The 10,917-nt window shown below is 29.4% G+C and overlaps 1 protein-coding gene across 1 annotated transcript in view; it reads left to right on the forward strand.

The window, feature by feature from the left end:
- Window positions 1–268: 268 nt before the first annotated feature.
- LOC111621675 (major antigen-like) overlaps window positions 269–10,917 on the forward strand; it is a 66,073-nt gene continuing 55,424 nt past the window's right edge. The window contains exon 1 of the mRNA XM_023363880.1: window positions 269–373. The gene's annotated coding sequence lies outside the window, so the exon portion shown is untranslated. The remainder of the gene's footprint in view (window positions 374–10,917) is intronic.

The raw sequence follows: 10,917 nt of genomic DNA on the forward strand, positions 1-10,917 counted from the left end.
TGATTTACATAAGGTCTTTATTGTTGGGGACTTGTTTGTTAGTTGTGTGAACATTTTAATTTAGAATTATATTTAATTGTTTTTAGTTATTGTGAATATTTCTAATTCTTTACTTTTAGATTGGATATTCAGTGAGGTTTTAGTCGAATGTTGTGGAGTGTCTGGTGAGTGTGCATTTTAAGTGTGTTTATTCTTAACCTTAGCTCTTAGTCAGTTTTTACTCTCTTTAACCTTAATTGTTTAATCGTTGCAGATTAAGACAACTTTGTCGTTCCTCAGAGGAGGTCTCAACTTCAGAACCGAAGCGTAAGTCTTCCCCTTATTTGGGGCGCTGACTAGACTTTGAGTACCAGAAGTCACCATCTGGTCCGAGGTATGTTTTTTCTCCTTAATTTCCTTATAATTTTCATATAAACAGTTGAACATCTCCTGAGCCTTGCTTAAGTTTATCTCTATTTGTTCTTTTATTTTTCTTTGAGCAGGGCTGTGGAGTGGGAGTCGGAGTCGGTAGATTTTTACACGACTCCACAGCTCCGCTTTTGTGGTTTCTACTAATATCTAGGGCTGCTGGAGTGGCTACCGAATTATGCATTAATTGTGGATTGTAAATTAATTTTTCTTTACTGGTAGAGAGAACTCTCTTCGTCACGGCCTCAGTCCCGATCCCCAACGGATATTAGTGTCTACTGGTGTAATGGAGATTGAATTTCACCAATAGAATGGAGTTTCCATTAGTGAAATGAACAGTGTATAAAAATATATAATGTTATATGATTTTGATCTATAGACAATCAAACCGATAAACATTACTAATCAACTGATACAGACGGATATATATCGGGTTACAATAAGGTTAATAAATTAATAAGATATTAACCTATTCCAGTTACACGAACATACGCCAGAAATAAATTTAAACAGGAGTTCCGTGTTTGAATCCCCAGGACGGATTTTTTCTTTCGGAATATATTAATTTTTTATTTCTGGTTATTAAATTTACACAAGACGGAGAGTTAGCCGCCTACTTCTAGCCCAAATTGCTTAATACCTTATTAATTAATTAGCTTTATAATAAACCTAGTAGCGCAATCAGGGGAGGGGCAAGGAAGCGAGTGTTCCCCTAAAGAGAATCTCAAAAAAATTGTTAAATTAAAAAAATGAAAAGTAAACAACACACGCGTACAGTACTTACTGTTTTATAATGCTTAAGTAGCATTGTTAAAATAGTATATTATGCAAGGCGATTATGACATTATGAATAGATGTTTGGCACACGAGCGGAACGAGTGAGTCAATTTCCATGAATGCCATAATCACTAATTATAAACGAACGGTTATGTGGTATTTTGTGGTTAGACTACACCTATAACATTACACTTATGTAAATCAAAATCATGTACTGTATAAGCACAATATCTATACATGATTTTGATTTCCATAAGTGTAGTGTTATAGGTGTAGTCAACCACAAAAGTAATTATTTTTGTCATAAATTTTAGAATAAAATACCAGCAAAAAATTTTTCTCTTATTTAAAGTTTCTGGTTACTCAGCTATAAATACGTCCGATATCAATACAGATGCATTGTTTGATTTTAATTACACTTAAAATTCTATTTTAAATTCAGTAACATTTTAATGTATTATTGCTTGTTTATTGTGATTAGATTTATTATTAGGTGTTTAGTACATTAGCCATATTCGTTTTATCTCCTAATCACGTACTGTATTCTAAGCATACATGAATAATGTAATCAAGGTAAAAATTAGTGATGTAACGAATATTCGGCTACTATTCGGCCGAATACCGAATACCTAAAAACAGGAGTAAGAAATAACAAAAACACAGTAAATTAATCATTTTTGTATTTAGATTTAATGTTATCGGGTTAGTGTTGTTTGTTTATATTTATTTATAACTTGTAACATGCACAAAACAAAAAAGAAAATAATATTAGTCACATGTATTCACAATTTATAATTACAAAGATCAGCACACGTACACACCTATCGTTGGAGAATCCTCGCACATCTGAGGGTCTGACCCTGCCTATCCTTTTTAAGCACTCGTCTTTGCTCTTTCCTTTCTTTTTCCTCCATCTCTCTAGTCCATGTATGCATGCCTATGCATACTTCATAATACGCGCTCACGATACTTTCGATACATCACTTTTCCGTCGTAGCTTTTCCATTTTATAATTACGTGACTCATAGCATGGTGATAACGGAGAAAAGAGACAGATAGGACGTCGATATATGTCAGTTATGCTTTCACAGATTCGAGACAGCTTGATAGCCCGAACGGTCCCAGACTTTCATTACAAGCATTTAGCTTTCCGAAGTCTATGGCAAGAATTGTTTGGTATTGACGGCCGCGAATTTTGTGCCAATAAGCTGCTTCGACTTGTTCGATTATGTTATCAACTCAATTTCATATTTATTTTCACATTTTCTCTTCGCGGTCCTTCTCTGTTCTTTTTCCGTTATTTACACGTTTAGGTCATTTCATTGTTATCCACATTTGATATCATTATTTATCACATACTGCCATGACGCTCTTGTCTGTCCGCTACAACTGTCAAGAATTAACGCGATTGGCGAAGCGTAGTGACAGCGGGCCAATAGAGAGCAGGATCCTTGCTATAATGCGGTTTGTGCGCCAATTTTCGTACGTGCGTTAATCAAACCGAATAGTTTGGCCGAATATTCGGCTATTCGGCCACGCTCCTGACCGAATATTCGGGTATTCGGCCTGAGGCCGAATATACTATTCGTTGCAACCCTACTAAAAATCTATCACATCCGAACAAACAGAACAGTGTACAGTAAGTTACTCCATTTGCACAGGCATAACGAGATTAATATTTATTATTTTATTTATTCGAATAAAAACCTTAATGATATACAGATAAACTTGAATCTAAATATAACAATTATTTATTGTGACATCGTCACAACGCTGGGCTGAAAATTTTAATTATATTCTTAATTTATTCAATTTAAAATATATGTTCTCCATATCATATTTATAGTGTCTTGCCCCAGTACATCATACTTTATCTGAGAACAACAGATTCATGCCGATCATTTACACTCACTGGCCAATGAATTAGAAACAGCAGTTTAATGTTTTATTGGTCCACCTTTAGCTCGAATTACATTATTTAGTCGATTTTGTGAGAAAGAGAGTACTGTGCTCATCAAAGAAAGAGCCGTCACATGCAGGAAAAAAATGCAACATTGCAGGAAGGTAATATTGTTCAGGTACTCGTTGGAAATCATCCGAAATTCCAGGAATATCAACGAACCAGTTTCTTCTCAACAGAACATTCCCCATACCATAACACCCCCACCAGAACCCCGATAAGTTAATGAGGCAAGCGAGATCCATTGTTTCATGGGACTCCCTCCAAACCCTCTGTCTACCGTCGGTACAGAATAAGGTGTACCGTGATTCGTCTGACCATATTACTTTTTTCCAGTCCTCAGATGACCAGTCACGGCGCTCTTGGTACCACTGTAGATGAACTTTCCGGTTCTTCGCAGAAATCAGTGGTTTTCGTATAATTTACGACTGTTCATACCGATTTTTTTCAGTTCCTTGCATATAGTTTGGGTAGATATGGGTCGGGGATGGGATTCATTAAATTCTTCTGACAACTGTTGCACAGATAAGTCCTTTTATTTACACTAGCCTTTTCAAACGACATCGGTCGTGTTTCTCATTAACTGTTTTGGAGCCACGGTTACTTCTTTTAGACATTGACTGTGGGTTATTTTTTCACTGATTGAACACTCGGAATATCTCAAATTTCCCAGTTCTTGATATCGAGACAGGCACCCACAATCGGTCCTTTTTGAAACTCCGTCAAGTCCTTCGCTTTTCCCATTTTCATAAATTTAATGACCATACTGACCAACATCATTCTTAAATAGGAGCTTAAGAACCCGTGGTAGCTCACATGACTCAAGTGTTTTGCATATAAGCTGCAAATTTACATTACTTAATATGCATGGGGGTTTCTAATTCATAGGCCAGTGAGTCTATGTAACTCCATTCAGGGGAAAAGTTTTTAATTAAATTCACATCACTTCCTGCCCAAAGCGGAAGTTTGTATATTGTTAATCAGGGCCTCCTGCCTCTAATCTTTCCATATCTGATTTTGACTTTTATCTAACACCGTTCTCCAAATCAAGGAAAGAGAGACGGATGATAGTGGAAATTTATAGATCTATAATCTATAATTTTTTTCACATTGCAGCCCTAAGATTGTAAATATTATGTAATATAATAAAGTGACTGGATAACAAGTATGATAATAATTAATATAATTTTCATATAATGTTTTTGGTTATTTGATATAAAAGTAATGTCGATTTATTAATTTATTAATAATTTTATTTATGGAATATGATTCGATTTTAGGTGTTAAATGAATGTACAAAAGTGATTTAAGAATATATTTTAGAATTATAGCACGCGTACCGCTATTTTCGGTGCTCTTTCTTTATCTTCGTCGATCGACAAGGCTGAGCCAGTGTAGAAAAGTGTACACCGAAATACAACACTGACAAAACAAACAGGGATATTATAATTTATTATTATTATCATTATTATCAGAAATTATTTTAAATAATTTTTACTTTTCAATCCCATTATAATATATTTTTTTAGAATATAAAAGAAATATTAGAATAAAAAGTAGTAATAAATGTCAACCAACATAAATGAAATAGCTAAAAACATCATTTTATTTAAAATATGGTATAAAGATTGATATTGAAAGAATTTAAAAGATGATAAAAATTCCTCTGATATTCTCTATAATCCTTCCGGTAAAGAAGACTTATAGCCTAAAAATATTCTATATACCAGCATTTTAAATATGATTAACGTTTTAAAACACTATTTATACAACTTACTAATATCGATATTGGATATTTTCAGTTATAATTTATAAAAGAAAAATCTGCAAATATCTCCAAAAATTACAATTTTGAAAAAATAAAAATTGATAAGAAGATTTCTAAATTCTAAAGATAATTTTAATTTTTCTAATTAATATATTCATTAAGAACAATCAAATTAACAAAATATTTTATTTTTAATTATGTTCGTTGTGTAAATGATGAATGTTAGAATTTTCAATATTTAATACAGTATATCAGTACACCGACATATTTATGGCAAATGCTAATACTTACGGATAAACTTGAAGTGTGCAAATGTTCAAACGATATTATTTACCGGTAAAGCTGGTATATAGTGTATAACTTTGTTTTAAATCCATACATTAAATATAATTAGTATTTTAAAACAATATTTAAGCATTTTTACGATTGAAATAAAAATATTCATTTCCAATTCAATAACTTTAAAATTTAAAATAAAAATAAACTTTAAAAAAGTCGAAAAATCATTATAAAAGCGATGAATTTTTATCAATTATTGATTTATATAACTCGGTTTAAGGTTATTATTAATTAGTAAATAGTTTTTTGGAAGTTATTGACAAAATAAAATTATAATAGTGATATGTTTATATAAAATTCTGATATCAAAGAAGTTATTTTTTAAAAATCGAGGCATTTCTATAATAAACACGCATAATTGTGTATACATATACTTAACAAGTTAGTGAAAAAATAATAATCGAATTATTATTCTTACAAGTTAGAACTTCGTAGCTTGTATAAACTTGTGTCCACTATTGGAAATACATTTATCTACAATTTTTAAAAATTATGATTGATTATAAAAGTATTTCCTTCGTTTTCCCAAAGATTGATATTTTTTTAAATAAGAAAGTTGTCTGAACAATCTGAACAGAAGCTGGAGTTTATTTGAAAAAAATTCATAAATTTTTTTATTGTTGGAGATGACAACTTTGTATTAATCATTGGGTAAAGGGCTTTATTAAGACCCAGTAGTATTATTAAAATATATTTTAGAGGTAGTGATTAAAATATGTTTAATCAAATGCATCATTACGTATAATCTGTAATATAGCAATTATTTAAAAATATTAATGAGTTGATTGAGGTAAAACCTGACCATTTAAGTGTTTGACGATCGATATCAAAACGAATTTAAACCGCTCGCGCGTTCTACAGACACATTTCCGTAGTACGTCAGTTCCGCTTTCGTTCCGAATCGGGTAAATTGGGCCGAGAACGCTTAGTTTCTCAGTACATAGGAAATATGTGAAAGCAGTTCGGACAGATTTTCATCCTGGCCAGGTTTAAACTTACAGCAGAAAAAACTAATTAACACTGAACTGTTTAGAAGCTAGAACTTCTAATCACTTAAGCTCATTTTACATTCGGCAGAAAAAATAACTGGTATTTAATATGAAAAAAATTAACTAGTGAAAGATGAGCATTAATACCTTGAATTAACTTATTCCACAACAAAACAATATTTGTAAGTTAATGAAACTGTGGATGTTTCATGAGATTTTTTCATTGTTATTATTTTTGAAGTTAACTTATTGCAAACAGGTCGTACACACAAAATTTCCTCGAAATATGTCTGTATTTTCGGCACAGCTTTCGCGATTCCATACGCTATCTGTTAAACTAAGCCAGGCCGAATTTGCCCGAAAATGTTCGATCCGAATCCACCCAACTGACTAAACATTCGATTCTCGTAAATATTTTCCGAATTCAACAGTTAAACGGTGTTTATACTGATTCCCGAAGCATTAAGTAACCTAAATTACATAATGAGGTAGTCCTTACCTTAAATTTGGAGCTTTTCTATCCGGTTTTCGGCTTAATGAAAAACTGTTTTTCTCTTAACAAAATCGCACTTTTCGTGGTGGTGTACCATATTTATTTTAGAATTATAGCACGCGTACCGCTATTTTCGGTGCTCTTTCTTTATCTTCGTCGATCGACAAGGCTGAGCCAGTGTAGAAAAGTGTACACCGAAATACAACACTGACAAAACAAACAGGGATATTATAATTTATTATTATTATCATTATTATCAGAAATTATTTTAAATAATTTTTACTTTTCAATCCCATTATAATATATTTTTTTAGAATATAAAAGAAATATTAGAATAAAAAGTAGTAATAAATGTCAACCAACATAAATGAAATAGCTAAAAACATCATTTTATTTAAAATATGGTATAAAGATTGATATTGAAAGAATTTAAAAGATGATAAAAATTCCTCTGATATTCTCTATAATCCTTCCGGTAAAGAAGACTTATAGCCTAAAAATATTCTATATACCAGCATTTTAAATATGATTAACGTTTTAAAACACTATTTATACAACTTACTAATATCGATATTGGATATTTTCAGTTATAATTTATAAAAGAAAAATCTGCAAATATCTCCAAAAATTACAATTTTGAAAAAATAAAAATTGATAAGAAGATTTCTAAATTCTAAAGATAATTTTAATTTTTCTAATTAATATATTCATTAAGAACAATCAAATTAACAAAATATTTTATTTTTAATTATGTTCGTTGTGTAAATGATGAATGTTAGAATTTTCAATATTTAATACAGTATATCAGTACACCGACATATTTATGGCAAATGCTAATACTTACGGATAAACTTGAAGTGTGCAAATGTTCAAACGATATTATTTACCGGTAAAGCTGGTATATAGTGTATAACTTTGTTTTAAATCCATACATTAAATATAATTAGTATTTTAAAACAATATTTAAGCATTTTTACGATTGAAATAAAAATATTCATTTCCAATTCAATAACTTTAAAATTTAAAATAAAAATAAACTTTAAAAAAGTCGAAAAATCATTATAAAAGCGATGAATTTTTATCAATTATTGATTTATATAACTCGGTTTAAGGTTATTATTAATTAGTAAATAGTTTTTTGGAAGTTATTGACAAAATAAAATTATAATAGTGATATGTTTATATAAAATTCTGATATCAAAGAAGTTATTTTTTAANTATTTTTTACATATTGTAAATTTAAGTTTACTAATTTTTAAAATTTTACTATTGTAAAACTTTCATATCTCTTTGAAAATGCTCGCAAAACTTCTTAAAATAAGATTTTATATTTTTGAAGACGAAGTTTACGTTTTGAAATATCTGAAGAAAATTGCGTATCCAACTGTAAAAAGCTATTATAATAGTAAAAGAAATGAAAACTTTTAGTTTCTTTATTGGTAAAAGTATCATGATCTTCAATATTCGTTGAAAATGCCCCGAAACGGTTTATAGAAATAACTGTTTATCATAAGAAAACAATCGACTTAATCGCGTCTCGAATAATAAATATCGAAACTCATACATTGAAGGAATAAACGTAATAATCTATTTGTTAAATCGACCATAATTTTAAATTTTACATTTATTACCAATTGTAATGATTTATTTAATATTATATGACCAATTGGTTTCGTTAACTTAAATATTTCAATTTTATATAATAAGGAAAACTAAAATTATAGATGACAATTCGATGTAAATTAAATTACATTTTAGAGTGGTTTTAGTTTCTAAATTCTCGATGTTTTATTTCTATATTCATATACAGTACTGTTTATCTTACAGTGATTTTATCCTTCACTTCATAAAATTATATGTAGAGAAGACATGCTTGTTGAAGATTTTAGTAATTGATATTCCAGTCTTCTCTATTAGAATATATGCAAATAAGCTTCCTCCTTATCTTATTATCAAATTTTTGCTTAAGTTTACAAAGAAACGTGATCGTAATAAATGTCCTAGCTTCGTTTATTAACTAAGTTGAATTCCATAATTAGTTTACGTTTCATTGCGCTAACGAAGGAAAAATATTAAAAAATTTCTATCAAACTACTAAATTTTACTCATTATATCTCTTAAGAAAGTAATACAAATAACAGAATAAAATTAATTACATTTTATTATTAAAGAACATTTGCGGCTACGTATGCGATTTAATGGTTAAGAATATCAGACTGAAATATTAAATTAAATTATGAGTAATGAGTTGAAATATTAAGTTAAGTTTAGAACTATAACATTGATCAATGAATTCGAGTGCATATTTAAGATAATAAATTGCATTTACTCGAGAAGTTTATTTAATTTGTCTAGCGATAGATTTATTGACAAAAATGAAATTACAATAATGAGATAATAATGAGAGAGAACAGATTTAATTGACTTTCTCGGCGTGGATAGCTTTATTTACACGTTTTGTCTCTATTAAATTGGAATGTTTTGCGGAATTAGAGAAATAAATATCTTTTTTTCCTGTTATTAAAAGTATTTAAGTAATTAGAATTGTTTAATGAAGGATCTGAATGAATTAAATTAAAAGGGATCACACTTTGAAAACATTCATTATCCGTTTTATTAATATTATAAATGCTTTCGTTTATTTCACTCGTCTTATAACAATAGAATACATAATATAAACCAAATATGTTTATGATTAATGACGTCCATTCTGAATTTAAAAACACATGGAATTTAAAGACAAATTTAAAAGGATGTTTCTCCACATCAACAATTTCTTTTGAATATAACCCCGATACGTGTGTGTCAACTGTCATTTTTAAATTCGACAAAACTGCTATTAATTATTGTACTTATTTTTTTTTTATGTAAAAACTATTTCGCTGATATATATAACTTCAGCTTTTTCATTCAAAAAAAACGTTACTCAATAAATCTAAGTGAAAAATTAAGGTTGTTTATTCAAAATTTAATAAATTATAAACCAACAGCTATAGTAGAAAACGTGATTTTTCTAGCAATTGGAAAATTCATACGTAAATTCTACTTTATGAACATTACGAATTATGGATATAAACTGAAATACATTATATCTATTCTTATATTTGACATTTTTTTTCACATTCTAAATTCAGAAAAATTCTTCTTTATTTTTAAGGAAAATATTCAAANTTATATGAAATACTTGTTATTTGCATCGGAAAAAAAATTATAATTACTAAATTATAGTTACCTGAAACTTATTTAGTTTCAGATAATAAGAAAATTGTTTACAAGAAAAAATTGTGCCAGCCATGCAGTTTGTTATCATAATCTTAAATTATACATTAATTAAGCTAAATTAAGAGGATTGAAATTCGAACTAATTGTATTTAATTTAAAATCATAATGTCTAAGCAATAACGGGAAAAAAACAGAATAAAACGAGCAATTATTTATTGTGGTATCATCACAATACCGGGCAGCAATTTTAAATCATATTTTTAATTTATTTAACTGAAAATATATGCTCTTCTACTCAAATTAGTAGTGGCCTACTCCTGTACTTCACACTTTTCCTGTTAACATGAGTCATGCTGGTCTTCTATCTATCAATAGTCTGTTCTGGAGAAAATTTTTGAATTGAAATAACGTGATTTCCGGTTCAAATCAGAAGTCCGTATGTAGTTAATTGGGGCTTCTGGCTCCTAAACTTTTCATATCTAGTCTCGACTTTCATCTATCTAATTCCATTTCGAAATTAAGGAAAAACTGATAGGCAGATGGAAGCCACTGGGTATTAATTAATAAATCTGCAGTTTTTAAATTGCAGCCCAAAAAGTCTATTTAAATTTGTATAAAACATACAAATTAAATATGACATTAACTTTCTCGTATTTTCACACGTTCACTTCCTATGTATTGATTTGTCGAGAAGACGTTGCAAATTTGGCAGACTCGAAGGGCTGTATCAGACTGAACGTGAAAAGCATAGGGGAGACCGGGGCAAGATCGGCATGTTAAGCTTTACTTAAATTTTGTGTAATAAATACTGCTGTAAACTGAAAAAAAAACTTTGCATATTGTCTATTGGAATGTTTTCTTACTATAGAACTGGTTAAAATCAGTTTGGAAATAAAAATAATTAAAATAATTACAACTTTACAAGAAGAGAGAAATTGACGAAGTTGCCCCGGGTATAGGG

Source organism: Centruroides sculpturatus, unplaced genomic scaffold (genome assembly GCF_000671375.1).
Source record: "Centruroides sculpturatus isolate CEXI.00-Female unplaced genomic scaffold, Cexi_2.0 scaffold254, whole genome shotgun sequence".
Classification (NCBI taxonomy): Eukaryota; Metazoa; Arthropoda; class Arachnida; order Scorpiones; family Buthidae; genus Centruroides; species Centruroides sculpturatus.